Source organism: Mus musculus, chromosome 11 (genome assembly GCF_000001635.26).
Source record: "Mus musculus strain C57BL/6J chromosome 11, GRCm38.p6 C57BL/6J".
Lineage (NCBI taxonomy): Eukaryota > Metazoa > Chordata > Mammalia > Rodentia > Muridae > Mus > Mus musculus.
The window spans coordinates 46,026,772-46,052,738 of NC_000077.6; the positions used below are offsets into that span (position 1 = coordinate 46,026,772).

The window sequence follows — 25,967 nt, forward strand, 5'->3', positions numbered from 1 at the left end:
TTCTTGATCTTGGCGTGGTAGGCAATGGGTGTAAATACAACGAAGACATTGCTGTGGTGAGTTTTCTTCTTCTGTGAAAAACATCGAAGGTTGATGTTATGTACATGAGTGCCTGCCTGCATGTATACCTGGGTACTGCATGCATGCCTGCTGCCTGTAGGGGTCTGAAGAGGGTGTCAGATCCCCAGGAACTGGACTTACAGATGGCTGTGAGTCATCATATGAGTGCTGAGAACCGAGCCCCGGTCCTCTGCCAGAGCAGCACATGCTGTTAACCACTGAGCCATCATCAGCCCTCAATCAGCACATTTTAAACTCTGTTTCAGACTCTGTGGTATGCAGGCGAAACCAGATCGAGTATGATTTTGCCAAAACTGAATGTAAGAAGTTTGGTATCTCTAACACTTAGGACTTTTTTTTTTCTGGTTTTTCGAGACAGGATTTCTCTGTGTAGCCCTGGCTGTCCTGGAGCTCACTCTGTAGACCAGGCTGGCCTGGAACTCAGAAATTCGCCTGCCTCTGCCTCCCAAGTTCTGGGATTAAAGGCGTGCGCTACCACACCGGGCACACTTAGGACTTTCAAAGTAGAGGCAAGCACTTTCGCTTGCAGACGTTCCAGACCCATAAGGCTGTAAGGAAACTTAACAGTTTTCTATTCTACTTATGGGAACTGCACTGCCTCTCCTGTGTGCTTCTCAGCCTTAGATCCACAGAAGACATAACCAGTGCTCACCTTCTATCAGCTATCCTTTCTGTGTGCAGAGGTGGTCCTGCTAGCTCCTGGGAGGTGGACTTGCTCTCAGGGTGAAAGCAGTTTGCTATCTCTGACCTAGCCTGCACATTTATAGGTGAAAAACTGTGAGCCTGGGGTGGGAAGAACTTGGCCTGGGTCTACAGTCAATCGGTGTATTTGGGGAAAACTGAATAAAGGATACAGAGTTCTTAGAAATGTCAGTAGTGGCTATGCCTTTTATCCTAGCACTTTGGAGGCAGAGGCAGGTGGATCTCTGTGAGTTAGAGGCCAGCCTGGTCTACAGAATGAGTTCCAGGACAGCCAGGGCCATCTTTAAAAAAGGGAGGAGGGGGCAAAAAAAGAAAGAATAGAAAAAGAAATGTCTGCTTCAAGTAAAACCAAAGGCACTTCAGATTCACCTACCTTCATCTGGGGAGGGGGTGCCTTCTGTGTGTGTGTGTGTGTGTGTGTGTGTGTGTATGTGTGTGTGTGTAATAGTCTCTAAAGAAATAAAAACAAATGAAACAAAAAGTCCTCTCAAAAGTTACACATAAAACCATTGTTAAGCCAAAGTCCATAGACATTTTCTATATGTGTGTATGTACATATCTCAGTGCCTGTGTTTTTATACGGGAAACATTCAAGCTCCAGTCTTAGAGTTTCTGGTTACAATAAATCCTTAATAAAAGCAATACTTCAGGCCATAACCTCAGAATGAACCCGCATTGTAGCTATGGTTTTGTGATCTGCTTTGTGGAAATAGTCATTAGTTGTGATATCTACATTATATGTAACTCCTATTGTTAGACCAGTTAGACTCTTTCCTTTTTTTTTTTTTTTTTTTTTTTTTTTTTTTTTTTGCTACTCTGAATAAAAACAGCCAGGCTGTCTTCCATCTTGAGTTTGTTTTCTTAAGAAATTTTCAAGAGGGAATGTAGGTCAAAAGCAAAAGACATTTTTCAAACCCTTGGGGGGCGGGATGTGTAGCTCAGAGGGAGGCTACATGGTTAGTGTGTTCAAGGCCATGAGTTCAATTTCAACACACACATGCACACACACACGCAGAGATATTAACAAATTGGTCCCCAACAAAGTCCAAAGTAGGGAACTAGTGTTGTGTGAAAACCAAAGGGCATGTTCTTTTAGAAATATTTTTGTTTTAATTACATGTGTAAGTGTCTGTCTGTGTGGGGGTTGTGCAAGTGGGTGCACAGATAAATGTGTCCTTCAAAGCCAGCAAAGAGTGTCAGGTCACCTAGCGCTGGACTTACAGGTCAGGTCACCTAGCGCTGGAGTTACAGGTCAGGTCACCTAGCGCTGGACTTACAGGTGGCAGTGGCCTGACTGATGAGAACAAAACTTGGGTCCTCTGCAAAGTTGGTCCACACACTCTTAGCCACTGAGCCATCTCTCCAGTGTTTGCAGTAGTTTCTTTAATGCAGGCCATCACCAATTCTGTTCCCACATCCCCTGTCTGTATGCTACCTGTAACAGTTAGCATGAAGTTCTCAAAGGCAGAAATATATTTTTCATAATCACTGTGTTTTGGATACATAATAACAATAACAACGAAGAATTAACCTCTTCAGAAAATTTGCTAAGTGGCCACACCAGGCATGGGCTCTTGGGTTCCACAACTGTCCCTTTCATGCAAGAAGTTCAGAGAGGCTGAGGGACCTCCTAATAGGGCTGGAACATAGGTGAGTCTGATAGGAGCATGCTACTTTGTAACTCCTTTGGCATGCTGCCTCTCTGTACACTCAGCAGAAATGTCTGTCGGTGTGTCTGTCTGTCTGTCGGTCCATTCATTCATTGTTTTCTACTGATATAACAAATAGAGGCATCTCAGGAAGGGGTGTCCATACAAGTGGATGTAATCTGCATTCTTCCAGTCAGTCCCTGACTCAAATAGTCCCCAAAGAATCTTAGCAATGCTAAGAGGGGGTTTGAGGGTCTGACCCGAGGTAGTATTTTTATGAAAGATCTCTGCTGACTGGGAACTCTCAGAGGAAGGCTTGAATTAACCCTTGTAAAAATACAGCCATCGAAGATTGCCGCTGGCATTTCCTTTTTATAGTTCAGTGCTAAGAATAGCCCCAGACTCCTTAACTAACCTTCCAACTTTAAAAAGGAATAGTAAGTACTTATGAGCATGTCTGAAGGCTGGGGTTGTCCTAGCCTGATTCCTGTCACTTGTCTGAGGGAGGATGTGAAAGACTCTCAGGCCTGACCCCCACACTCTCCCACAGCATAGTCAGGAGGCTGAGAGAATGGATTCCTAAGGGAGGAAGGAGGGGATGTGAGGAGGAGTGAAGAGGCTGTGAGTTGTACTCAGAACCAAGTCAGATCATCTGCCTCTGGTCCAGGCCACTGCCTCCTTTGTGCCCCCTCCTCCATCCACCCAATCCAGTACTCTGTTTCTAACATCACCAATGATGGAAATGTGGATCGCTGATTCTTACTGCTGAGCTATGCTTTGATATGGTGACCTACCATTTGTCCAGCCATTGAGTTACACCAGTTTCATTTTATTACTACAAATATAGTTATTACACACATTTAGTCATAAATTTGAGGAGGCATATGCATTCATATCTTATGGGTAGATACCTAGGCATTAAATTGCTGGGTTATGGGGTAAGTTATAAAAAACTGCTGGATTGATTTCCAACCTGTATCATTCCAAGTGCTACAGAACTGCTTCTCATGACATTCTAATGGCGTTTCCATGGCAACTATTAATGCTGAGCACCTTTTCCTGCAGTGTGCAAATCTTTTGGCTTTTTTTTTTTTTTTTGAGCTGCCTTCTTTTCATCCAATTCTAATTGCCCCTTACGTGTGTTTGGTGCAAGACTCTGCTTTTCCATAGCAAACATTTCATTTGACTGTGGCTCACATTCATGGTGTTTAATAACATCCTTCAGAGTGAAGAACATTCTCTTTAACTTTAATGGACTATAGCATCGATTTTCTCTGTTACGGTTTATGTTTCTCTATCTGTATATAAATAAAGGCGTTGCTTACCTCGGGCTGTAAATTTCTATTGTGATTTCTCAGCAACTAAAAGAAAAATCTTTTTTTTGTCCAGTGCTGTGGGTCCAACCTAAAGCTCCATACATGTAAGTGAGCTGGATTTGGGTCAGTGAGCTATGTCCTTGACCCTCAAATTTTCTTCCAGATGGCTCACAGTTTTAGCTTTTACATGATCCCTATTACTTATTTCAAGTTAGTTTTTGCATACAAGGTGAGACGCTGGTCAGAATTCTTTATTCAGCACTTAGTCATTTCAGCCTGGTATACTAGAGGCCTTCTTCCCATCTGATCCCCCTTGGTATTTCTGTCCGATATCAACTCACCACTCTGTGTGGATTTACCTCTCTTCCTGCTCCTCACTAAGTCCTGGTGGCCTTGGGTGAGAGCTTGCTATCTCTGAGACTCCTTCTCTTTAATCTATTGAAAGATACAACAGCACCTTGTTCTAAAGTCCTTTCCCTTCAAAGAATGGCTACCTGCAGTCAAAGCTTTTCCCTAGCACTTGACAAGGCTGGGCCTCCAGACTGGACCTTATGCTTCCCAATTTGAATCCAAACACCAGTGATATTTACAAAGCAATTTCCCATTTACGAAACACTTCCAGCTCAGTTACTGGACATGATCTTACCGCATGGTTTCACCTAAGGCTGTAAGATCCCCAAGATCAGGTCTCCAGAGCAGTCAGCCTTGAACTTGGGCTGCCCCGGTAGATAGGAGTGAGCTGTCAGCCTTGAACTTGGGCTGCCCTCGGTAGATAGGAGTGAGCTGGGTAATCCTGAAGATGGGGCTGTACTTCGCTTTTCCTTGCATTCCCTCTCAGGATCCACACCATCTGCGTCTGACATAAAGTGTTTGGTGGTAGCATGACTTCATTTAGTCAACGAAGAATTTAATGTAATTCCTTTAAAGTCATATCTCTCATCTTTCCTTTCCCCCCACAGAAATCTCTTTGGTCCTGGATGAGTTATAATTGGCCCACACTGTCACCCATGGTTGGTTCTCATCTTTCCTCCCCATGTTTCCCAGACCCTCACCACGATGTCCCAAGTCATACTCTTCAGCACTTTTTTTTTTAAGATTTATTAATTACTTACAGTGTTCGGTGTATATACCTGCAGGCCAGAAGAGGGCACCATATTTCATTACAGATGGTTGTGAGCCACCATGTGTCTGTTGGGAAGTGAACTCAGGACCTTTAGAAGAACAGTCGGTACTCTCAACCTCTGAGCCATCTCTCCAGCCCCTCTTTAGCACTTCTAAACCAAAGATCTTTGGGTTGCAGGATGGGCAGGGTGAGGAGCAGTGTTTATTTAAAAAAGCTATGGGGTAGGAGATTTTACACGGTGAAGGGTGATGGTACAGCTAAGGCTAGGAGACTGCATAATTAGAACTATGCTTCCCCATGGAGGGCTTCAGATGCTAATGACACTTGAAATAAAGTCTGGCTGCCCTTGGAAAGGAAGAGAGTGTGAAAAGTCTCATCCAGTGGATGGAGAGATGGTACTTATGGGAGGATCCACATGCCTTCCCAGCCGGATAGTGCATGTGAACCTGATCTTAGATTTCTTTGTGTTGCATTAGAACAAAATGGTGACACAGCTGCTCACCGTCACTGCCCCCAGCTCCTCTGCCCTCCCTGGAACACTCGGGATGTGCAATGTGCACCGCTAGATTTGTCCCACATTATTTTCTAATCCCGAAAGCTCCTTTGACATTTTACAGCTGAGGAATTCAAGGCGCAGAGAGGTGTGTGTTTTGTATTTTGACCACAGTAATTACTCAAAAGGCACAAGGAAGAGACAGAAATCCAACCCAAGTCTGCCTGGTCCTAATTTTCCTTGATGTAAAACCTCTCTAAAACACAGTGCTAACTCTCTTCGCTAATGAAAAGGCATCCACGTGCCCAGGGTTGAAAATCTCCCCACAGATGCTTCCACTCGACTATAAATGTCATCCTGAAATGACGATCAGCAATGATGGCTTCATCTCTTGTGAAGGATTTTGGCTTTTAAAGGAGACAGAAAATCTTTTTTTTTCTCTCTTTCAAGCTCTGCTCTAAATGGGATCTTTAACCTTGAACCATCCAAGAACGCTGACCATGGGCGGCTGTCTTTCCCCAGTCTCGGTCTGTATCCTACTCATCTCCAGGCACATCATTCTTGTTCTGTTTTCCTTGGCTTTGCCCTGCCCTGGGGAGCTCTGGTTCTAGAGAGCGCAGAGAAGGGCCATGCACGTATCGCTGACCCCTATGCTTCAGGACCGAGAAGGAGATGATGGGCTGAAGTGATTTCTGGGGCCCCTCTTTGTGCCAGATGCACCATCAAGATGATCACAGCCCCAGTTTTTCTCTGTGTGTTTTCTACCATTTCTGGTTTCAAAGCCCATTCTCTGCTAAGGGCAAGTACTGCCTCCTCAAATGCACTCGCTCTCTCTTTTGAATTGTTTTTTTTTTTTTTTTTTTTCTTGATCCATCAGGAAAAGCCCTCTGATTTGTAGTCTCTGAATCATGGTCCCCATAGGGCACCGAAATTACTCAGCCTATAAAAGGATATAGGACCTTGGAAAGTGGCCCTGGCCCCCAGGAAGTGGCATGACTTATTTAAATGCCATGCTTCATGCAGCGCCCACTGTTGTATCAGACGACAGTTTGGCCACCTCTTCCTCTGCCAGCATCTGCTGCCACTTCAGCTTTGTCAGTCTGTCTAACTTATAAGCTTATAAACATGGGTCAGTATTAGCGGGTAACAAGAACGGCAAGCAGATGAATCCTTACTGGATAGCTCCATCTATATTTTTTTTTCCAGTAAACGTGCATTTCACAATCGTAATGGTAGGACTAACTTGGGCCGATCATAGGGAAAGCATTGTGCCAGATGCCAAGGCTCTGGTGATAGTGAAGTCAGATGGTCATGTCTGCCTCAATCACAGTGGTAATCGAGGTCACTGGACTGATACAGACTTTATAGCAATTCAGAGAAGTAACGTGAACTGTCTTCCTAGCTCTCCTGAGCATCGTGATGAAGAACAGTTGAAAAGTACAGGTTTAGTGGAGGTGGTGATTCGATCCCCAGATACATTCTCTCTACAGTTCCTAGAGCGGCATGAAATCTAGTGTACGAGAGAACACATAACAGCAGAGTTCTCTGATGGTCCAGGCCACGCACTGCCCTTTCCTGAAGAAGCTTAGGTAACCCAGTGTTTTTCTCTTTCTTCCTTTTGGGATTCCTCATATAGTCAGAGTGAAAACCCATCACCTTGGCTGACTCAGAAGCCTCTCCTTGATGAGCTGGTGATGATGATGACGCATGTCTTTAACCCCAGCACTCAGCAGACAGAGGGAGAAGGATTTCTGTGAGTTGCAGCCCAGCCAGAGTGGGGACCCCCATCTTTAAAACAAACAAACAAAAACTGGGGGGGAAATCCCTTTTGCTCTGGTTTCTGCCCCTCACTGGCTCTTCTGATGCTCACACCATCCCTCCTGTCTCCTCAAATGCCCAATTGACCTCACCTCCCTGAAATCACATTGAGCGTTTAGCTCTACACAGCTTCCTCTGCAGCTCTGGGCTATGCCCCAGGGTAAAACTGCTTATCACTTGGACTCCTGCAATCATTGTTCTCATCTCTATCTGACTTCTTCCTGGCAGAGCGTCCTCCTCACTTTAGAAAGATCCCCTTGATGCTCTGCTCTGCATCCACGAAGTGCTGAAGACAAGCAGGGTTCCCAAGAGTGGGCTCATTCATGATCATAGCCCAGAACTCCTCATTCTAGTTGATCCCAACAACAGCAAATCACTCAAGAAAGGCCATTGGGGCTTCTCCAAGGGTCAACAAGAAAGAGAGAACCTCTTTATAAGTCAGGGTTACAGTCATCAACAACATAAGCACATACATTGTGACATTGGTCTTGATTACCAACTAAATGGGAATTAAAATCACCCTGGAGACAAACCTCGAGGACTGTCAGAAAGACTGAATTGAGGTGGGAAGACCTAGGCTGGATGTGAAGAGCTTCAGTCCATGAGCTGGGGTCCCAGACTGAACACAAAGCTGAACGCAGGAGCGCACTAGCCTTTTTCTCTCTCTCTGCTTCCTGACTGAGCACCAGCCGCCTCCCTCGTCCACAGTCTTCTGTCATGGCAGCTTTTGTCAATACTCTTTGCCAGCCATGATGGAGTGAACCCTTGAAGTGTGAGTTGAAATAAACCCCTCTTTCTTCAAGTTACTTTTCATAGGTATTTTGTCACAGATATGAGAAAAACAGTACACACACACACACACACACACACACACACACACACACACACATACACACTCATGGGTCCATCCTGCCTGATACCTGAGCTGTACTTGAAGGAAGGGACCTTAAAAAGAACATGAACTCCAAGGTGGGATTCATGAGGGTGGTCCAAGATTTTGTGATTCCCAGATTATCGGATTCCCAAACTCTATCACTCTTTAATCCCCTGATAATTTCTATGACACCCCTATTCAAGAGGAAGACTTCACAATCTCATTTATTAAGTAATCAAGTGGCCATAACTTGGCTAATATTTATATCATAACAGCTTAGTAATTATTTGAAAAATGACATACATAGATGGAAAAATAATGTTTTATTGTAGTTCCAAGCAACCACACACTGACTAATAGATTTGTGCTCTTGTTGGGCCTGGCACACACCCCCACTTCTTATTTTCAGACTGAACTACATTTTCATTTCCCAGTTTTTAAAATCTCAGAAATTACCAAATACAAGCCACCCAGCTTTGCAAAAAATATGTCATTGATAGGAGAGCAGCAGGGTTTAAAAAGGAAATGATTTTTTTCAGACAGTTTGTGTGATGTCAAACAAATGTCAATCCATTTCCCTTAAATGCCCCAGAGCACCCCGATAATTTTCAGTGGCTGCCAAGGGTGACATGGTATACAGTTTGGGATTCATGACACCCCCCCCCCCACACACACACACAACAGGATTTCCTACCATGAAAATTAATTGAAAACAAACTGAAGAAATGAACATAAAATGAATATGCTACATTTTTATTTTAAGGAAAATAGAACATTGCTTTCTGATTCTGAGGTAGGAAGCAATTTCCTAAATGGGTCTCAAAAATATTTGAAAAATTAAAAATGATAAATCCTGTATTACTATTAAGACTTTTCTATGGTAAAATATTTTATACTTAAAAGAAAATTTTTGTTTGTTTCTTTTTTAAAGATTTACTTGTCTTATTTATACGCGTAGACTGTAGCTTCTGGTGTGCCCTCTTCAGACACACCAGGAGAGGGCGTCAGACCCCATTACAGATGGTTGTGAGCCACCATGTGGTTGCTGGGAATCAAACTCAACCTCTGGAAGAGCAGTCAGTGCTCTTAACTGCTGAGTCATCTCTCTAGACCCAAAGAAATTGTTTATGAAACCCAGTATCATGTGCAATGAATATATACCAATAAAGAAAATTCCTAAAATATTTTTAATAAAAAAAAAACAGATTCTCTAGAAAGTAAAAGAATGTATTTAGATACATGACTGAACACCTGTAGCCAAGATGTTTTAAAAACTCCAACAAAGCAATAAAATAGAGTACCCCACACAAGACTAGGAAGTAGGCTTGGGCAGTCTTCCTAGAAGCCAAAATACAAACTTTACAATTCTATTAGTCACTAGGAGAGTAAAAACCAAAACAACAGTTTGATTCTAGCACCCATCTACCACATGCTTAAAATTTTGACTATTTTCTTACAATCGGGTCTCATAAATCCTCCAACTCCCTACGTGGCCAAGGATGATCTTGAACTCCAGATCCTCCAGTCTCTCCTTCCCAGATAAATGTTCTTCCTAAGAAGCTAAGACCACTTTGGGGTGAGGCCCTCACTTCATTCGCCGGCAGTTCACAACATGGCTTCCATCTCTGAGCTTGCCTGCATCTACTCCATCCTCATCCTGCAGAACTACTAGGTGAAGGTCACGGAGAATAAGACCATTGCCCTCATTAACGCAGCGGGTGACAAGGTCCAACCTTTCTGGCCTGGCTTGTTTGCAAAGGCTCTGGCCAATGTCAACATTGGGAGCCTCATCTGCAATGTAGGGGCTGGTGGGCCTGCTCCAGCAGCTGAAACCGCGCCTGCTGGTGGTCCTGCTCCATCCACCGCTGCTGTCCCAGATGAGGAAAAAGTGGAAGCAAAGAAGGAAGTGTCGGAGGAATCGGAAGATGACATGGGTTCTGGTCTTTTTGACTAAACTGCTTTTCTGAAGAAATCCAATAAAGAACTGAACCTATATTAAAAAAAAAAGTTGGGATCAGCAGGCCTGCAGTGCCTCATCTGGCAGGGTCTAAAATGGACAAGTGTTAATACGCATGTGTAGAAATCAGAGCTCCTGTAGTGTTGCTGAGAGTGTTAAGTTGTAGCATCAATTTGATACACAATTCAGCCATGTCTTCTAAAGCTGGTCGTATATAAAAGCCAGCATTTCATGTCTCCGCCTTGCCATGTCTACATCTATATCCCCAAATGTCCATATACACTAGCCAGAAGAATGCTGATCCAGCACTGCTTTCAATATCATTGATCTGGAAACTACCCAACTGTTTATACACAGGTAAACACACGGTGGCACACTCTACCAATGCAGTACTATACAGAATAAACAATCTAGAACTTGTAAAAAATAGAGTGAATGCTCACAAACACAAAATTAAGCAAAAAGATGTCCCCCAGACGTTCCTCCTTCCAAATGCCCAAAGTTAGACACAGTGACTCCATGTATATACAATAAAAAGCAAAATTAATTCATATAGGAAGAAAGCCAATTGTTACCCTCCACTGGAGGGAGGCCTGTGATTATGAGTGCTACCTGATAAGACCTGGGAGATGTAACACATGTCTGTCTACTCACTCATAGGAAGTACAGATACCACCAAGGTCCAAGTTGGTCCACCAGTGAGCATTCCTGGGATTACTTGCAGGTATACAGGTGAAGGGTTACTTACAGGAAACGACATAAACACACCCATATCACATCACATCACCGAAGCTCATCCTATCATGGCTGACATCCCACAAAACCTGGGAACCTGAAGCACCCTGTACAGCCTGCAGGCAGCTCAGTGGGTTGGAAAGTATCCTTCTCAGGAGGCTCAGGTGCTCTCACCTTTTAGGCAGCTCCATTGCTTTCTGCTTCTTGCTGCTGCTTTGCCGGTCTCTGGATTCTTCCAGGCAGCTCAGCTTGTCTGAGAGTCTTTGCAGTTGGGAGCCCCTCAGAAGACTTTATTGTTTACTCTTGGGAGCACGGGACCAAGTGAACCTAGTTGGTTTCAGGAACTTCCTGAAGCTACTTTGAATTGCTTATCTTCTGTCTTAAGGAGCTTCTCTGCAGGATAGATTATTTCCATCTAAGAGGGAACTGCTACACAACAGGGGAAGAGACAAGGCAGCTCTGGAGTGCAGGTCATGATCTCGTTCCGGGTTAGGGTACCCACGCATGTGTGCTTGAGTGGGGAAAGTGTTCAAGCTGGCCCCAGTGCCGATGGTACACACACTCTGTGGTACTTCACTGTTAAGTTGATGAAAAGAAGTCCCTCCATAATGAATATGCTCTGTCTTTGACAAATCATTTTTTCCTTTTTCATAATTTCCTAGAAATAGAATTGCCAAATCAAGATTTTCAATATTTTATGCCTTTCGATACATCTTGCCATCTCATTGGGAACTGGTTGCCATGAAGACAAGAATAGCTCACATCTTCTCCACTCTTGTAATTCCAACACCTGGTAGCGTGGGAAATGAGGACGATTTATATAGATAAGAAGTTTAAAGAGCAGATAGACTTCAGACTTTGCTCAAGTCTCAGGTTAAAAATCATTATTGGAACTCAGACTCTCTCTTGCTACTGTTTGGCTTACTTTCTAACAATTCTCTTCTTGGTGACAGGAAGAACACTGCTAGTAACAAACGTAAAAGCATCTCAGGTCGGGGCAGGGCTCAGTGGGCGAGAACACTTGCTTGACAAGCAGGAGAACCTGCGGTCAGATTCCCAGAAGCCACCTTAAAAGGCTGGGTGTAGCTGCAGGAGCGCCTACTGCTCTGTGAATAGGATCAGGGCATGAGTCCGGAGTGTTGCTGGTCTTGTTGGCTGCCAGCTGAACTCCGGGTTCAAGCCTGCTTCAAGCGAATTAGACAGAGTAAATACACCAGAACACTCAACTTTCTCCTCCGGCATCCATACCCATTCACGTTTGTATACAGCACACAAACACAGATCCACACACAAGTACACACATATCTTTAAGATTGCGGACATTCAGGAGACAGATGCTCACGGGTCCATGTTGGAGTAACAGTCCCATCATCAAGACAACATTGAGTGTGGGATGAACTTTCTGTCAAGCTCTTGACTCCTTAACTATTCCCGAGCAGGGACCTGGGTGGGAGAGAAGGATCCCCGGGACCCGAGCCACGGGAGGGGATGTGAAGGGGTGCAAGTGCCCTTTAGGGCCGACCCATTTCCCAGCTCTCAGCCTCAGCGTGTGCTCAGCCAGCGGCAGTGATGATGCTCTCTCACTGGGTGTGTGCAGCCGCGAGCTGAAAACCGACCTACAGCGGAGCTGCTTCCCAGTGGAGCCTTCTGGAATCAAGGGCTTCCTTGGACCTTAACTGCCGTTTTTAATTGGCAAGACCCACGTGAGTGGGGCTTTCCCTGCGTGCGTGTGCACACACCTTTGCCCTTTGCAGCTTATGTGGGGGTAGATGGAAGCTTGATAAATGCGCAGAGTTCGTCTATGTCCCCCTTCCCACGATCATTATCCTAAAACAGGTTCTCCTCTACAGTTTTCCAGATTTGTGTAAAGAACGCGTGCTACCGCATCCCACCCCCACAGTCTTCCGGTTTCATCTACTTCCTCTGCTTCAGCCTGATGAAGCAGAGTTGGCTGGGCTCAGTAACAATCGGGAGTCTCCACATTGGTATGCTCAGACTCATCTCACTGGCGGCCTCAGTAGCAACTGCCTTACAGACTCATTACTTTGGACTTCCAATTTGGCTTCCGTTTCAGGGTTTGTCCATGACCCCGGGGGGTGGGGGAGGGGAGTTAATTTCCTCTTTCTGGACCTTGGTGGACACAGCAATAAAATGAAATATATCTCGTCTGCAGAAACAGACAGTTTCAGTAGTACGTCTTAGGTGATCTGAGCCTGGAATTCCACACACACTCTCCGCCGTGACCTGCTTCTTGTAAGAAGGGCACCTTCAAGCCCAGATGGTGTGCCTGCGAGACCAGGTCCAGGGGTTGTGAGTGCTAAAACAAAATGAAAACACAGAACCCATTGTCTAAGAATTTTTAAGAATTGGAGCCGGTGAGATAATACATTGGGTGGGGATGGGGTAAGGGCCTCTGCTGCTGAGCCTGAGGACTTGACTTCAATCTCCCTGAGCCCCCATTGTGGAAGAAAAGAACTAATTCCCTCGGACTGTCCCCTGATCTCCATGCACAAGCAATGGCATGTGCACAGACAGATCCCACTACATACTCATGAACACCTTTTTAAAAACCAGATAGACAAATATAAGAAAGAGTAAAAATTACCGAGAAATGGTAATTTCTTGAAGATGGAGTGACTGTAACCAAAATACATTGTATGACTAAATGACATTCTCAAAGATAATAAAATAATAAAAAATACTGTTTAAGAAATTTGGAATGTAGTGACAGAGTATTATATCATGTGTCACTGAGAATGGGTCCTGTCTAACTGCCTAGGCTATGCTTCTGGGTGACTGAGTCGGTCACATAGGATATAGGAATGGGAATTTATCAGCCGTGCTCACGTCTCTCCTCTACATTTTGCGTTAGGTCTCTGTGACTGTCTGGTTGTTTGTTTGTTTGTTTTTTGAGACAGGGTTTCTCTGTATAGCCCCGACTGTCCTGGAACTCACTTTGTAGACCAGGCTGGCCTCAAACTCAGAAATTCGCCTGCCTCTGCCTCCCAAGTGCTGGGATTAAAGGCGTGCACCACCATCGCCCGGTGTGACTGGCTGGTTTTGTGTCAACTTGACACAAGCAAGAGTCATTAGAGAGGAAGGAACCTCACTTGAGGAAATCATCCATGAGATCCAGCTATTCAGAATTTTCTCCTTTGTGATCAGTGCGGGGAGGGTTTAGACCATAGTGGGGAGTGCCACCCCTGGGCTGGTGGTCCTCAGTTCTAAAACAAAGCAGCAGACTGAGCAAGCCACATGAAGTAAGCCAGTAAGCAGCACCCTTCCATGGCCTCTGCATCAGCTCCAGGTTCCTGTCCTGTCTGAGTTCCTATCCTGACTTCTTTAGTGATGAACAGCAATGTGGAAGTGTAAGCCGAATAAACCCTTTCCTCCCCAACTTGCTTGTTGGTCATGGTGTTTTGTTACAGCAATAGAAACCCTAATTGCGAAAGTCTCCATCATCTTTTGCAGAAACAAAAGAATCAAATGCCCACAGGAACAATGAGCGATATGGGGTGGAAGTGATGGTGTCTGTGACACAATGGTAAGCAGGTCTCCCACCTAAAAGGAACAGCTGGAACTGAGCGAGGCAAATTATCACTAGAGAAGGCTCACCATTACTGGATTTTTTTTTCAGTTGCTCACCACTGAAATGGGATCTTGATACCCACCTTAGCATAGCTTTTCAGAAGGATCAAGTCAGATACCATAAAGAAATGTCTATGAAACAGACTGAGGTCATCTGAAGATTTTTACCAAGACAGGAGGAAAAATGCCGGAGGGAGGTCAGTTGCCAGCTGGAGAAGGGAAACAGCTGCCGGAAGCTGCCTTCTGAGGTCCATTTTGCATCACTATCCACTAACAATGTTTGACTTCCTGCTTCTAGGCTGGCATAGAAGGGTTTAGGAGCAGCCGCCCCATCCTATTAAGTGACCAGCTTAATTCTCTGTAACTCTTTTGCCCATCAGAGCAGTGACCGCATGTGACAAGCCATAGAAAGAGACAGACAGATCTGATACATCGAGCCACAATGTACTGGAGAAGAAAGTTCCTAAATCAAGTGCTGGGGTTCCAGAATGTAAACTGTCACTGATGAGTTAGTTCTGAGGCTCTGTGGACACCCCTTCTCCCCCAGAGCCGACAACTCCCTCAAGGTCCGCGTCGTCGGGAGTCCCACACGTCTGTGATCTATCCTAGGCCTGCACAATGTGTGTCAGAGAAAAATCCTCTTGTACCTTGGGAGATGGCGAGGAAAAGAGCTGTTTTGAAATAGACCTAAGTATTTTGTACTGAGGCCTGCCTGCCCCCAGGAGACATGACTTTACCATGGACTAACCTGGAGGGTGTTAACTAGAGCCTGTCCCATCTGAAAAAGACCTGTTCCTTCCAGCCTTCCACACAGGGGAAGGAAAATATACACAGTCCTGCTTCCTGCAGCCATCCTGTTTTACACCTACAAGAGGACCCTGCATAGAAGTATCAGCAAAGGTCACAGCCCAAGGGTACAGTCTGAGACCTCGGGCAACAGAGTGCTTCCTTTGCTTTGCATCTTGATGGAGGTGGCTAAAGACCTATTTCCTGACGTTCCTTTTTTTCGGTTTGTTTTGTTTTGTTAATACAGAGTTTCTCTGGGTAGTTCTGGCTGTCCAGGAACTCACACTGTAGATCAGGCTGGTCTCGAACTCACAGAGATTCTTCTGCCTCTGTCTCCTGAGTGCTTGGATTAAAGGTGCACGTCATTACTGGCTGACTGGCTACATACAGTTCCTTTTATTTAGCAGATCATGTTCTCCTTTCAATAGACTACATGATAAGGCCAGGTGTGTTGGTGCACCTATATGACGCTAACATGGGAGGGATGAAGATCAAAATCATCCTTGACTTTATATCAGGCTTGAGGCCAGCATGAGCTACATGAGTCTGGTCTCAAAAATAAAATAAAATAAAATAAAATAAAATAAAATAAAATAAAATAAAATAAAAATATACTAAGAGCACAGTTTGAAGAGACTAAAATCAAATAGGATAGGGGCTTGAGTTTTTCATATCAGAATTTAAAAAAAAAATCTATTACCATGTTATTGGGTTTAAAGGTTTAAAGTAGTTTAATAGGGGGAAAAAAACCAGATAGATGATGTAAATGTAACTGTAAATAGAGAAATCCAGAGTTAAAAAGAAATGTTATTGATAAGAAGAATACATCCCCAGGGTGACGCTCCTTAATAGACTGGAAGTCCTTGTAGAAAGAATTTCTGAGCCTCAGGATGTAACAACAGAGAATTACAGATTTAGCAAAGGTGGTAGCTCAGTTGGTACAATGCTTACCCAGTATTCACAAAATCCTGGGTTCCATCCTCAGCACCCTATAAACCGAGTGTGGTGGTTCACACCTGTAATCCCAGAACTCAGGAACTTGAGGCAGGAGGATGAGGGGTTCAAAGTCACCCTCAAATGGCTGAGACCAGTGGAAGGCCATGATGGACAGAAGTCCAAAACAGAATACTCAAGAGCTGTGGGTCAGTTATAAAAGGTCTAACAGGATTGAGGGGTGCTGGAAGAAAGGGGGAACTAAGGAAATACTTAAAGCTATAATGATGGAGAATCCCCCCAAACTGTCAGACAGTGAAGCAAAGATATAAGAAGTTTAGAGAATACCAAGAAGGATGCATGCTCAAATCAAGGGTCTGCCTGGAGAGCTGGTAGCTCAATGGTAGACAGAGTGCCTGCTTAGCATGCCCTAGACTCTGGGTCTGACCCACCCCATGGAAGAAAGACACAGAGTTCCTTTCAATTTAGAGAATATTTCAATTCAAACCAAAAAGCACACCGATGATTACAACATTCAAGTTTCATTAAAGTAGGCAAGGAAAAAAATTTTTTTTGGTGGAGGATTTCCTTTTTTTGGTTTTTTGAGATAGGGTTTCTCTGTGAAGCTCTTGCTGTCTTGGAACTCACTGTGTAGACCAGGCTGGCCTTGAACTCAGAAATCCGCCTGCCTCTGCCTCCCAAGTTCTGGGATTAAAGGCATGCGCCACCACACCCAGCTGAGGATTTCCTTTTTATGAGACATAGTTTCTCTGTGTAGCCCTGGCTGTCCTGGAACTCATGCTGCAGACAAGGCTGGCCTCAACCTCAGACATTCATCTGCTGGAATTAAAGGTGTGTGCCTCCACACTGGGAAAACAAAATTTCTTTTTCTTTTTTTGGTTTTTCGAGACAGGGTTTCTCTGTATAGCCCTGGCTGTCCTGGAACTCACTTTGTAGACCAGGCTGGCCTCGAACTCAGAAAACTGCCTGTCTCTGCCTCCCAAGTGCTGGGATTAAAGGCGTGTGCCACTACCGCCCAGTGAAAAGAAAATTTCTTAAAAGAAGCCATATTTGGGAAGGGGGTGGGGAACGAGTAGGGGGAAGTATGGAAAACATCACTTACCTAGAGAAAAAACAAAGAACAGCAGCCAGCTCTCTTCAAAAGCTATCAAAACACGCTTGCATGAGTGTGCATGCGTGTGCATGTGTATTACTTATTATTATAAGATATGGTTGACTTTGGTGTGAGTGATGTTTTTATTTAATTTGCCAATTTTTTACAGTCGAGTTTTTAAAATGATGAAACGAGAAGAAAATTTATGGATGGGAAGAATTTTATTTTATTTTTGAAGAGTATTGCTTATTTTTATGTATATTATGTTTGCCTACATGTATGTAAGCAGTTCATGTAAGTGTGCATGGTACCCAAAGATGCCAGAAGTGTGTGCCAGATCACCTAGAACTGGATTATATAGGTGGTTGTTAGCTGCCATGTGGGTGCTGGGAACCAAACCCAGGTCCTTCCAGAGCAGTCAGTGCTTCCAGCCATCTTTCCAGCCCAGACACTGTATTGCTTATTATTAGGTTCTCATAGTACTTGTGAAATGGTATAGAGCTATGTGAAAATAGACTTACATTAAATGTGAACGTATTTGCCAAAGCTTACCATAACTACTAAAAAAATAGTAACTTAGTTAATACACTAAAAAAAGAAACAAAATAGGATTAGGTATGAAATGAACAGAATTGCACAAGACATTGAAAGTGAAGAAGAGGGTGGGTGGGTATAGGGGACTTTTGGTATAGCATTGGAAATGTAAATGAGCTAAATACCTAATAAAAAATGGAAAAAAAAAAGAAAGTGAAGAAGACAAACAGAACGAGGACAATAAATATTAATCAGATCAAAGATTAATAAGATCAATCAGGTCAAACATTCTAATAAATTTTGTAAGAAAGAAGTCAGAGGAAGAAAACAAAAGGGTAAAGAAAGACTCAGTTTGTTCTCAAACGGGGAGAGAGGACTTTTATTGGTCCTGGAGACCGCACAGCACAGAGCTAAGCACGGCGTTCATGGTTGAGAGAAAGGAGGTTCTCCAGCCTTGTGGAGAGCATTAGGACAAGTCAAAGGAAACATTTTAACCTCATGAATAATGTCAGTTCTGTTTAGTAAGGTGAGCTGCAGTTATACACCTGACTTATGGGAGACAATGGTGTGTGACACCACCTTAATAAAGAGAGAAAGCTGAGTCCAAACTGCACACGTGGGATAATGCAATGAATTAACAATACCCATGTATATAGTTTTCTGGATAGACTGCTTTTCAGAACTGCTAGATGGCAAGTCAGTCAGATGGTCTGCTCTCAAAACCTCCGGGCTCCAGGATGTGTGGCAGGTGTTACCTGCTTTCCAGAATTCCATGGATGGCAGATTTCCTGAAACCTTGACCCTACTTTGTGGCCCTGGTTTTGTGATGGTAGGGTTTCCTTTATTCCAGACCATATATATGTATGTGTATATACATATATATGATATGCATGATATATATATATATATATATGCGTGTGTATGGTATTTACATATATATGTGTGTGTATATATATACCATATATGCACATATATATGATTAAGGCCCTCATTTCCTATCTGGCTGCTTCCTGTTGGGGGAGGGGTGTCACTTGGAGGCTTAGGGTCTGAGGAAAACAGATATATTTGGTCACCATTCATTGCGTGTTATAAGACTTTAAGGACAATGGTTTGGCTCAAAAGCTCGAGGCAGTTTTCATTGGCCAGGGTACAATCAGAAGTGGGCCATCAGTTCTCCCGCATTACAACCTGTGGAGAACACTGACCCGTCCAGCAGATCCAGTTATTCGAGGGTCTCGAGGGGACCTCCTCCTAAGAACCAAATGGGGAGTAGAGAGAGACGAGGGCCTTGTGCAAATAACGACAGGGAAACCGTTCTGGAATGCATCAAAGCCCCAAATGTATTAGTCAGGCCGGAGGTTTAAATGCACAAGCAAAAGGGGAAGTACAGATACTTATCAGTGGGAGGGGCAGGGCAATACAAGCAAAAGGAGAAGTACTTATGGGAGGGGGCAATAGAAATTCTTTCTTTTGGCAGCTACATGGGGAAGCAGGAACTTGGTGGTATAAGGGTGTGGTCAGGACATCAGCGATGACTTAGGGCTGGAACATCCCGTGGTTCTAGGAATCCATGTATTGGTGGCCGGCTTTTGACCCCCTTTTCTTCTCGGGGGGGGGGGGGGGAGAGGCCCAATTTAGAGATCAAGAGTTGTCTTAATAGCTCCCAACAGAACACCAGGACAAAGTCAATGAAAACACTTAAACCTCGTGATTCGTGTCTGTTTTGTTTAGTAAGGTGAGCTGCGGTTATACACCAAGCTGACGAGAGACAGTGGTGTGTGATACCACCTTCCAGAAAGAAAGCTGAATCCAAACTCCACACGTGGGATAATGTAATAAATTAACAATACCTGTGTATATACTGTTAAACTATGTTAAACCTGTAAATTTCTAGGTCAGTCTTATAGACAAAGGCAGTGTTTCTACAGTATACAGAATCGTCTAATCAAAACATTCTTCAATCTGTTACAACCTCCCCTAGACACCAACTGAGGAGCCCTAACAAAACTATTATATTGAATTTATTGCCTAAAAGACTTCTAAGTCCTCTCTGTCCTTCCCATGAATGAGTATTCCATTTTTTTATTACAGACATCTCTACATCATGGGATAAATAATAAGTCGGAGATAGTCTACCCATTAGCCGTCCTTGGGAGAGCAATGTCTTCACTCTTGGGCTCTTGTGTTGTCTCCCCCTTTTTTGTCACAGAGTCAGGGGGCCAACCTCATCCAGGACAGGGTTTCTGGGGGGACATTTTGAGATTACCAAGCTGGAGTCTGAAGTAGGAGGACAAATCCCATCTCCAGAGGCAGCTTCTCTGTGAGTTCTAAGTCGATAGACCCCCTACACAGCGGCTCTGCCCCTGCGGCCGCTGCTTTTATCTCAGCAGCTCCCATTTGGCCCCAGAATGCAGATAAGAGTCTAGGGTAGCACACCTGGATAATTAAAAAACATCAGAAACCATATGGACTAAACTGTCTTCTTACTGTGGGCAGGACTTAGGGGGGTCCCCAGGAGAAAAGAGGCCCCAGACCTCAACAAGGCCTTTTGTGCCAAAGGAAACTGAGCTCTATGGACCAGCTGTTCATCTCTCAGGCACTCAGAGGGCAAACTTAGGGATTGAGGGAAAGAAAGAGGGCAGTGGTGGGTAGATGGAGGTGTGTGGAGAGAGACAGCCTGGGTGGAAGTCCCTTGAAGGGTCAGGGCTTGTCCACTGGATGGATACGTGAGAGAAAGTCTGGGAAATTCAGTTTAGAAATTTGAGCTTAAAAAAAAAAAAGTCCTGATATGTAGAAACAGAGTAACAAAGGGGGGGACTTTAGTGGAGATGAAAGGACCCTTGGAGATGGGGAACCTGGGACCATTTGCAATTTCACTGGAGGAATTTTGTCAAAGTCCCACAAAACGGTAGGTTCCAACATGCTAAATTTAGGCCAGCAGTTGTCAAGGGTGTATTACGGATAGAACAGGATCCAACTTGAGGCCCAGCTGTTTCAGTTTTCTTAGGAGACAGGCCAATGGGCTCTCTTTGGGGATACAGGGTTCTTGCCCATGTTGTAGCTTTTGGATGGGCTGAGGTTAATTTCTTACCTTGAAGTGGCCCCTGAAAAGTTCCCAAGAGTTTCTCAAGGAACCAACCAGGAGGACTGACAGGCTCTCTTTACCTACTTCTGTGTCCGCAGGGAAAATGGCTGGTGTTGTGTGTGGCGCTGGCAACAGCGAAGTTTCTCAAGTGGCAGAGGTTGGACTAGAACAGTACTTCTCAACCTTCCTAGCATCGCAGCCCTTTAGTTCAGTTCCTCCTGTTGTGACTCTCAACCATAAACTTATTTTCGTTGCTCCTTCATAACCGTAACTTTGCTACTGTTTATGAATTGTAACATAAGTTTTTCCCCCCCAGTGGTCTTAGGTAACCCCTGTGAAAAGGTCGGTCAAGTCATGAAGCGGTTGTGACCCAGACTGAGGACTACTGAGTTAGGAGAAAGAGAAGCAGGTTTACCATTCATGCAAAAAACAGAGGGCAAGAGTCTCTCAGAAAGAAAGATAAAGGAAACCCAGGAACCAGAGGATGGAGAAAGAAGCCTGGTGGGGGAAGAGGCCTGATCAGGCTAGGCCTGAGGGGAGGGCCTTCCTGGATTTCAGCACTAATTAATGTAAGAATCTGAGGTTATCGGATGCGCTAAAGAATGAGTATCCAGGTCACCCTCAGCAGGCTTTCTATTGGTCGGAGAGGTTGGCAACCCCAAACCCTGAAGCTCAGTATCCAAGGGTACAGGAGGATGCAGCATGCAGGGGCTGAGAATCCTAGTCAAGAGAAGGACAGCAGCACTTTTGGATAGACTGTTTTTGAAATGTGAACAGCAATATGAACCAAACTGACCCTCTCAGAGTTCCCAGGGACTAAACCATCAACCAAAGAGTACACATGGAGGGACCCATGGCTCCAGCCACATATGTAGCAGTGGATGGCCTCGACGGTCATTAGTGGGAGGAGAGGCCCTTGGTCCTGTGACGGCTCAATGCCCCAGTGCAGGGGAATGCCAGGACAGGGAAGCGGGAGTGGGTGGGTCAGTGAGCAGGGGGAGAGAGGATGGGATACGGGGTTTTCGGAGGGAAAACCAGGAAAGGGGAGAACATTTAAAATGTAAATAAAAAAAAATCTAACAAAAAATTTAGCTCTTGTTCTCTTGCTCTCTTGTTTCTCTCTTGCCCTCTTGGGCTCTTCCCTCCTCCTCCCGTCCCCCTCTCTCCACGTGTTCATGGCCAGCCTCTACTTCTCTACTCTCCCCTCATCTCTGCTTTTCTCTGCCTCTACTATCCTCTTGACTACCTTCCCCATGCCCTGAATAAACTCTAGTCTATACTTAAAAAAAAAAAAATTAGTTAAAGAAGAAAAGAAAATGCAAAGCCGGGCATGGTGGCACACGCCTTTAATCCCAGCACTCGGGAGGCAGAGGCAGGAGGATTTCTGAGTTCGAGGCCAGCCTGGTCTACAAAGTGAGTTCCAGGACAGTCAGGGCTATACAGAGAAACCCTGTCTCTAAAAACAAACAAAAAAGCAAAAAAGAAAGAAAGAAAGAAAGAAAGAAAGAAAGGAAGGAAGGAAGGAAGGAAGGAAGGAAGGAAGGAAGAAGAGAAATGCAAGTGTGAGATTAGTAAGACTGCTGCAGTGCTCAGGACATACTAGACAGCATCCACTGACTGCTTACTCTGTGAGAGGTGTTACCTCACAACCTTGATTCAGGTGCCATCTTGGGAATAAGGCACAGACACCACCCTCCTCTGTGGGTGAGGCGCAGAGACAAGAAAAGTTGGCTGCTCAGAGAAGGGATGGTCATTCAGAGAGGTGGCATGTGCAATACCTGCTGGAGACCGAGAAGCTATTCATGCTGTGGAACTTGGGAAGTGATAGCGACAGGACCATGAGGGGTCTAAGGTTATCCTTGGCCACATAGTGAGTGTGAGGCTAGCCTGGCCTATGTGAGACCCTGTTTCAGAAACAAAAAGAAAAATAACATGAGAAATAATAGCTTTTCCTTGTGTTTCTTCATACATTTACAATCTACCTATTCCTTAATCACTAAAGTTTTACTATTTAGAGAGGGGGATAAGGGAGAGAGACAGACAGACACATACAGAGATAGACAGATACATACAGAGACAGACTGACAGTCAGACAGACAGACAGGGGAGAGAGATTTAAAAAAAAAAAAAAAACGAAAAAACAACAAGAGCATCCACACTCTTAGCACACAGATGTGACTGTTGCTGACACCTCAGCAGACTTCTTTCCAACCTTTCAAAAAAATGTCTTTCTTTTGCCTAGCTAAGGTTCTGCTTAGATGTAATTCTGGATCTTTAATTTTTTCCTCTCTGAACATCAGAGCATAAACCCTTCATGTTTTAAGCGGCTATATAATAATCCATCATATGGCAATTACGTAATTTATGACCTATTCCTTCACGATTGGATCTTTAGGTTGTTTCCAATATTTTCACTATTATAAATAACCCACCATGAGCCTGTGAAGCCCATAAATCAGTGAGCGAACTGCAGAGTCTGCAGATTTTAGGATCATTCCCCAGAAATATAATTACTAAGTGTCACAAATGTTTCAAAAGATTACACGGTGTTTAGTGGTGTTTCTGATAAATAGCACATACGTCCTTTTAAAGATAAAGAATATCCAATTTTTAAATTTTATTTTTTATCTGTATGGGATGTTTTGCCTGCATGGTGCATGGATGCATGCGTACCATTTGCAGAAGCCTGGGGTCTCTGGAGGCCAGAAGAGCGTGTAGGATCCCTTACTGATGATTGTGAGCCATCATGTGGGGGCTGAGTCTTGAACCCAGGTCCTTTGCAAGAACAGTCAGTACTCTTTTTTTTTTTTTTTTTTTCGAGACAGGGTTTCTTTGTATAGCCCTGGCTGTCCTGGAACTCACTTTATAGACCAGGCTGGCCTCGAACTCAGAAATCCGCCTGCCTCTGCCTCCCAAGTGATGGGGTTAAAGGCTTGTGCCACCACCGCCCAGCTAACAGTCAGTACTCTTAACCTCTTGGCCATCTCTCCAGCCACAACACATACATTCTTCACAAACAAATGGCAAGCCTTTCAGGTGCAGAAGTTGCAAGTCAGCTTGTCCCTGTGTCAGTGTAGCACAGGGTAGCTCTAAAAGACACACCTTCTGGCTCTGGGCTTATATGCTAACCATTGCACTTTCTCTCCTATAAGCTACTTTTCAATTTGTTTTTTTTTTATTTGAAGTATTGTGATTCAAACATTTTTTTAATGGACAACGTATGTACATGGTGGATGCAAATGGCGTTTGTGGTACTACTATTTTATTTATCTGTTTACTTATGTAGTGGTTGCATGCGTGCACATGCCCCTGTGTAGTCCAGAAGAGGGGAGTCAGCCACCTTCCTCTATTCTTCTGTTATTTTTGTCTTTTTTTTTTTTCAGAGCTGAGGACTGAACCCAGGGCCTTGAGCTTGCTAGGCAAGCACTCTATCACTGAGATAAATCCACCCCCTTCCTCTATTCTTTTAAGACAGGGTTTCTCACTGAACTGCAACTATGCTGACTGGCCAGTGAAGTTCAGGGACTTAACCTGTCTCCTCACTCCTTCCAACCCGGGCACTGGGGTTACAAGCATATGTAGCTATACCCAGCTCTCTCGCTCTTTCTCCTCTCCTCTCCTCTCCTCTCCTCTCCTCTCCTCTCCTCTCCTCTCCTCTCCTCTCCTCTCCTCTCCTCTCCTCTCCTCTCCTCTCCTCTCCTCTCCTCTCCTTCCTTCCTTCCTTCCTTCCTTCCTTTCTTCCTTCCTTTCTTCCTTCCTTCTCTCTCTCTCTCTTTCTCTCTCTCTCTGTCTCTTTTTTTTTTTTTTACATTTCCAAGAGTAGTTTATTTCAAAACTGTAAAGATACATATATTACTTTTTTATTACACTTAATAAGTAATTTTAAGCTTGAAGTATATAAAGTTTCACATTTTTAAAGTTAAAAAAAATTCTTTTAAAGTTGTAGAGCATTTAAAAAGCCAAATAAGCTGGATATATCTTACAACACAGGTTTATACCTTAAATATTCACATTTCAAAAGCTGTTTGTAAAGACTAAAAACTGAGTAAAACTTATTTACAAGTGGCAATGATTACGCCCTCCTGTCTTTGGAAGCAGAGGTTAGCGGGCAGGGAATGGAGGGCCGTGCAGTGAGGTGCAGCGGTCCATGGCATGGGCTGAGGCTGCTGCTGCTGCTGCTGCTTCTGAGGCGATCACTGGAGCAGGCACCGCATCAGCACTGTTCCCAAGCACTCCTCCTGGGCTCCTGCGACTTTCAACCCAAGAGTGAGGAGCAGCACTTGAGCACCGCGTCCCTTGCATACGGGATGTAGGACAGACTGTACCAGGTCATCGACAAGAACTGCAATATGCAGAAGAGTAAGGCCAGCCCCTTCTTCCGCCACCACAGAGCAGCACACAGGGTAAATACCAGGCACAAAAGCATAATAATTGTTGCAAGCAATCTTGTTGTTTCAAACATTTTCTTCAGTTGCTTCACAGGTCCCATTAAAAAGCATGTACTGGCCAATGCAGCAAGGTTTCCAAGGGTGTAAAATACTGCAAAGAGTTTCATGCCATTGGGAAGCCATAGCAACCCTGTTCCAAGGAATGAAAAGAAAATGCCAGCAACAAAGCATATGACAAACCACTTCAACCTGGTGTTGAAACTCAGGGATGAGGCATCCAGGACCTGCGCCGTCAGGCCTTGCTCCTCGTCGTCCTGGCCGCTCAAGACGCGCCGCAGCTTCTCCATAGCCCTGTCCTCTTGCCACGCCGCCGACCCCTAGCTCGTCCGGCCCCCACGCCCCCTCTTTTTTTTAAGATCTATTTTTATACACACTTATGTATGTTTGTGTGAGAAAAGTCGCAAGAGTGCTCAGATGCTTAGGGAGGCCAGAAGAGGGCGTCAGATCCCCGGGAACTGGAGTGACACACAGTCCCAAGCCTGTAGGAGTCACAGACTGAAGAACAGCCTTAACCACCAACTGTCTTTCCAGTTCTCCCGTCCAGGGATTTGAACTCAGGTCTTTATGCTCCCACAGCCAGGGCTTTTACCCACTGAGCCACTTTTCTAGCCCCTTATTGTACTTTTTTTTTCTTCAGTTCTTCCGTTTATTTAAACAGTTTTCTGGGGAGTGCTTGGCTAGCATACATGAAGTCCTAGATTTGATCGCTAACGCTAAATGGGCACCATAGT

General features: G+C 44.5%; 2 pseudogenes; one reads left to right on the plus strand and one right to left on the minus strand.

Annotated features, from left to right (window-relative positions):
* Positions 1 to 9,668: 9,668 nt before the first annotated feature.
* Gm12165 lies at positions 9,669 to 10,025 on the plus strand (annotated as a pseudogene).
* Positions 24,594 to 25,577, minus strand: Gm12166 (predicted gene 12166; annotated as a pseudogene).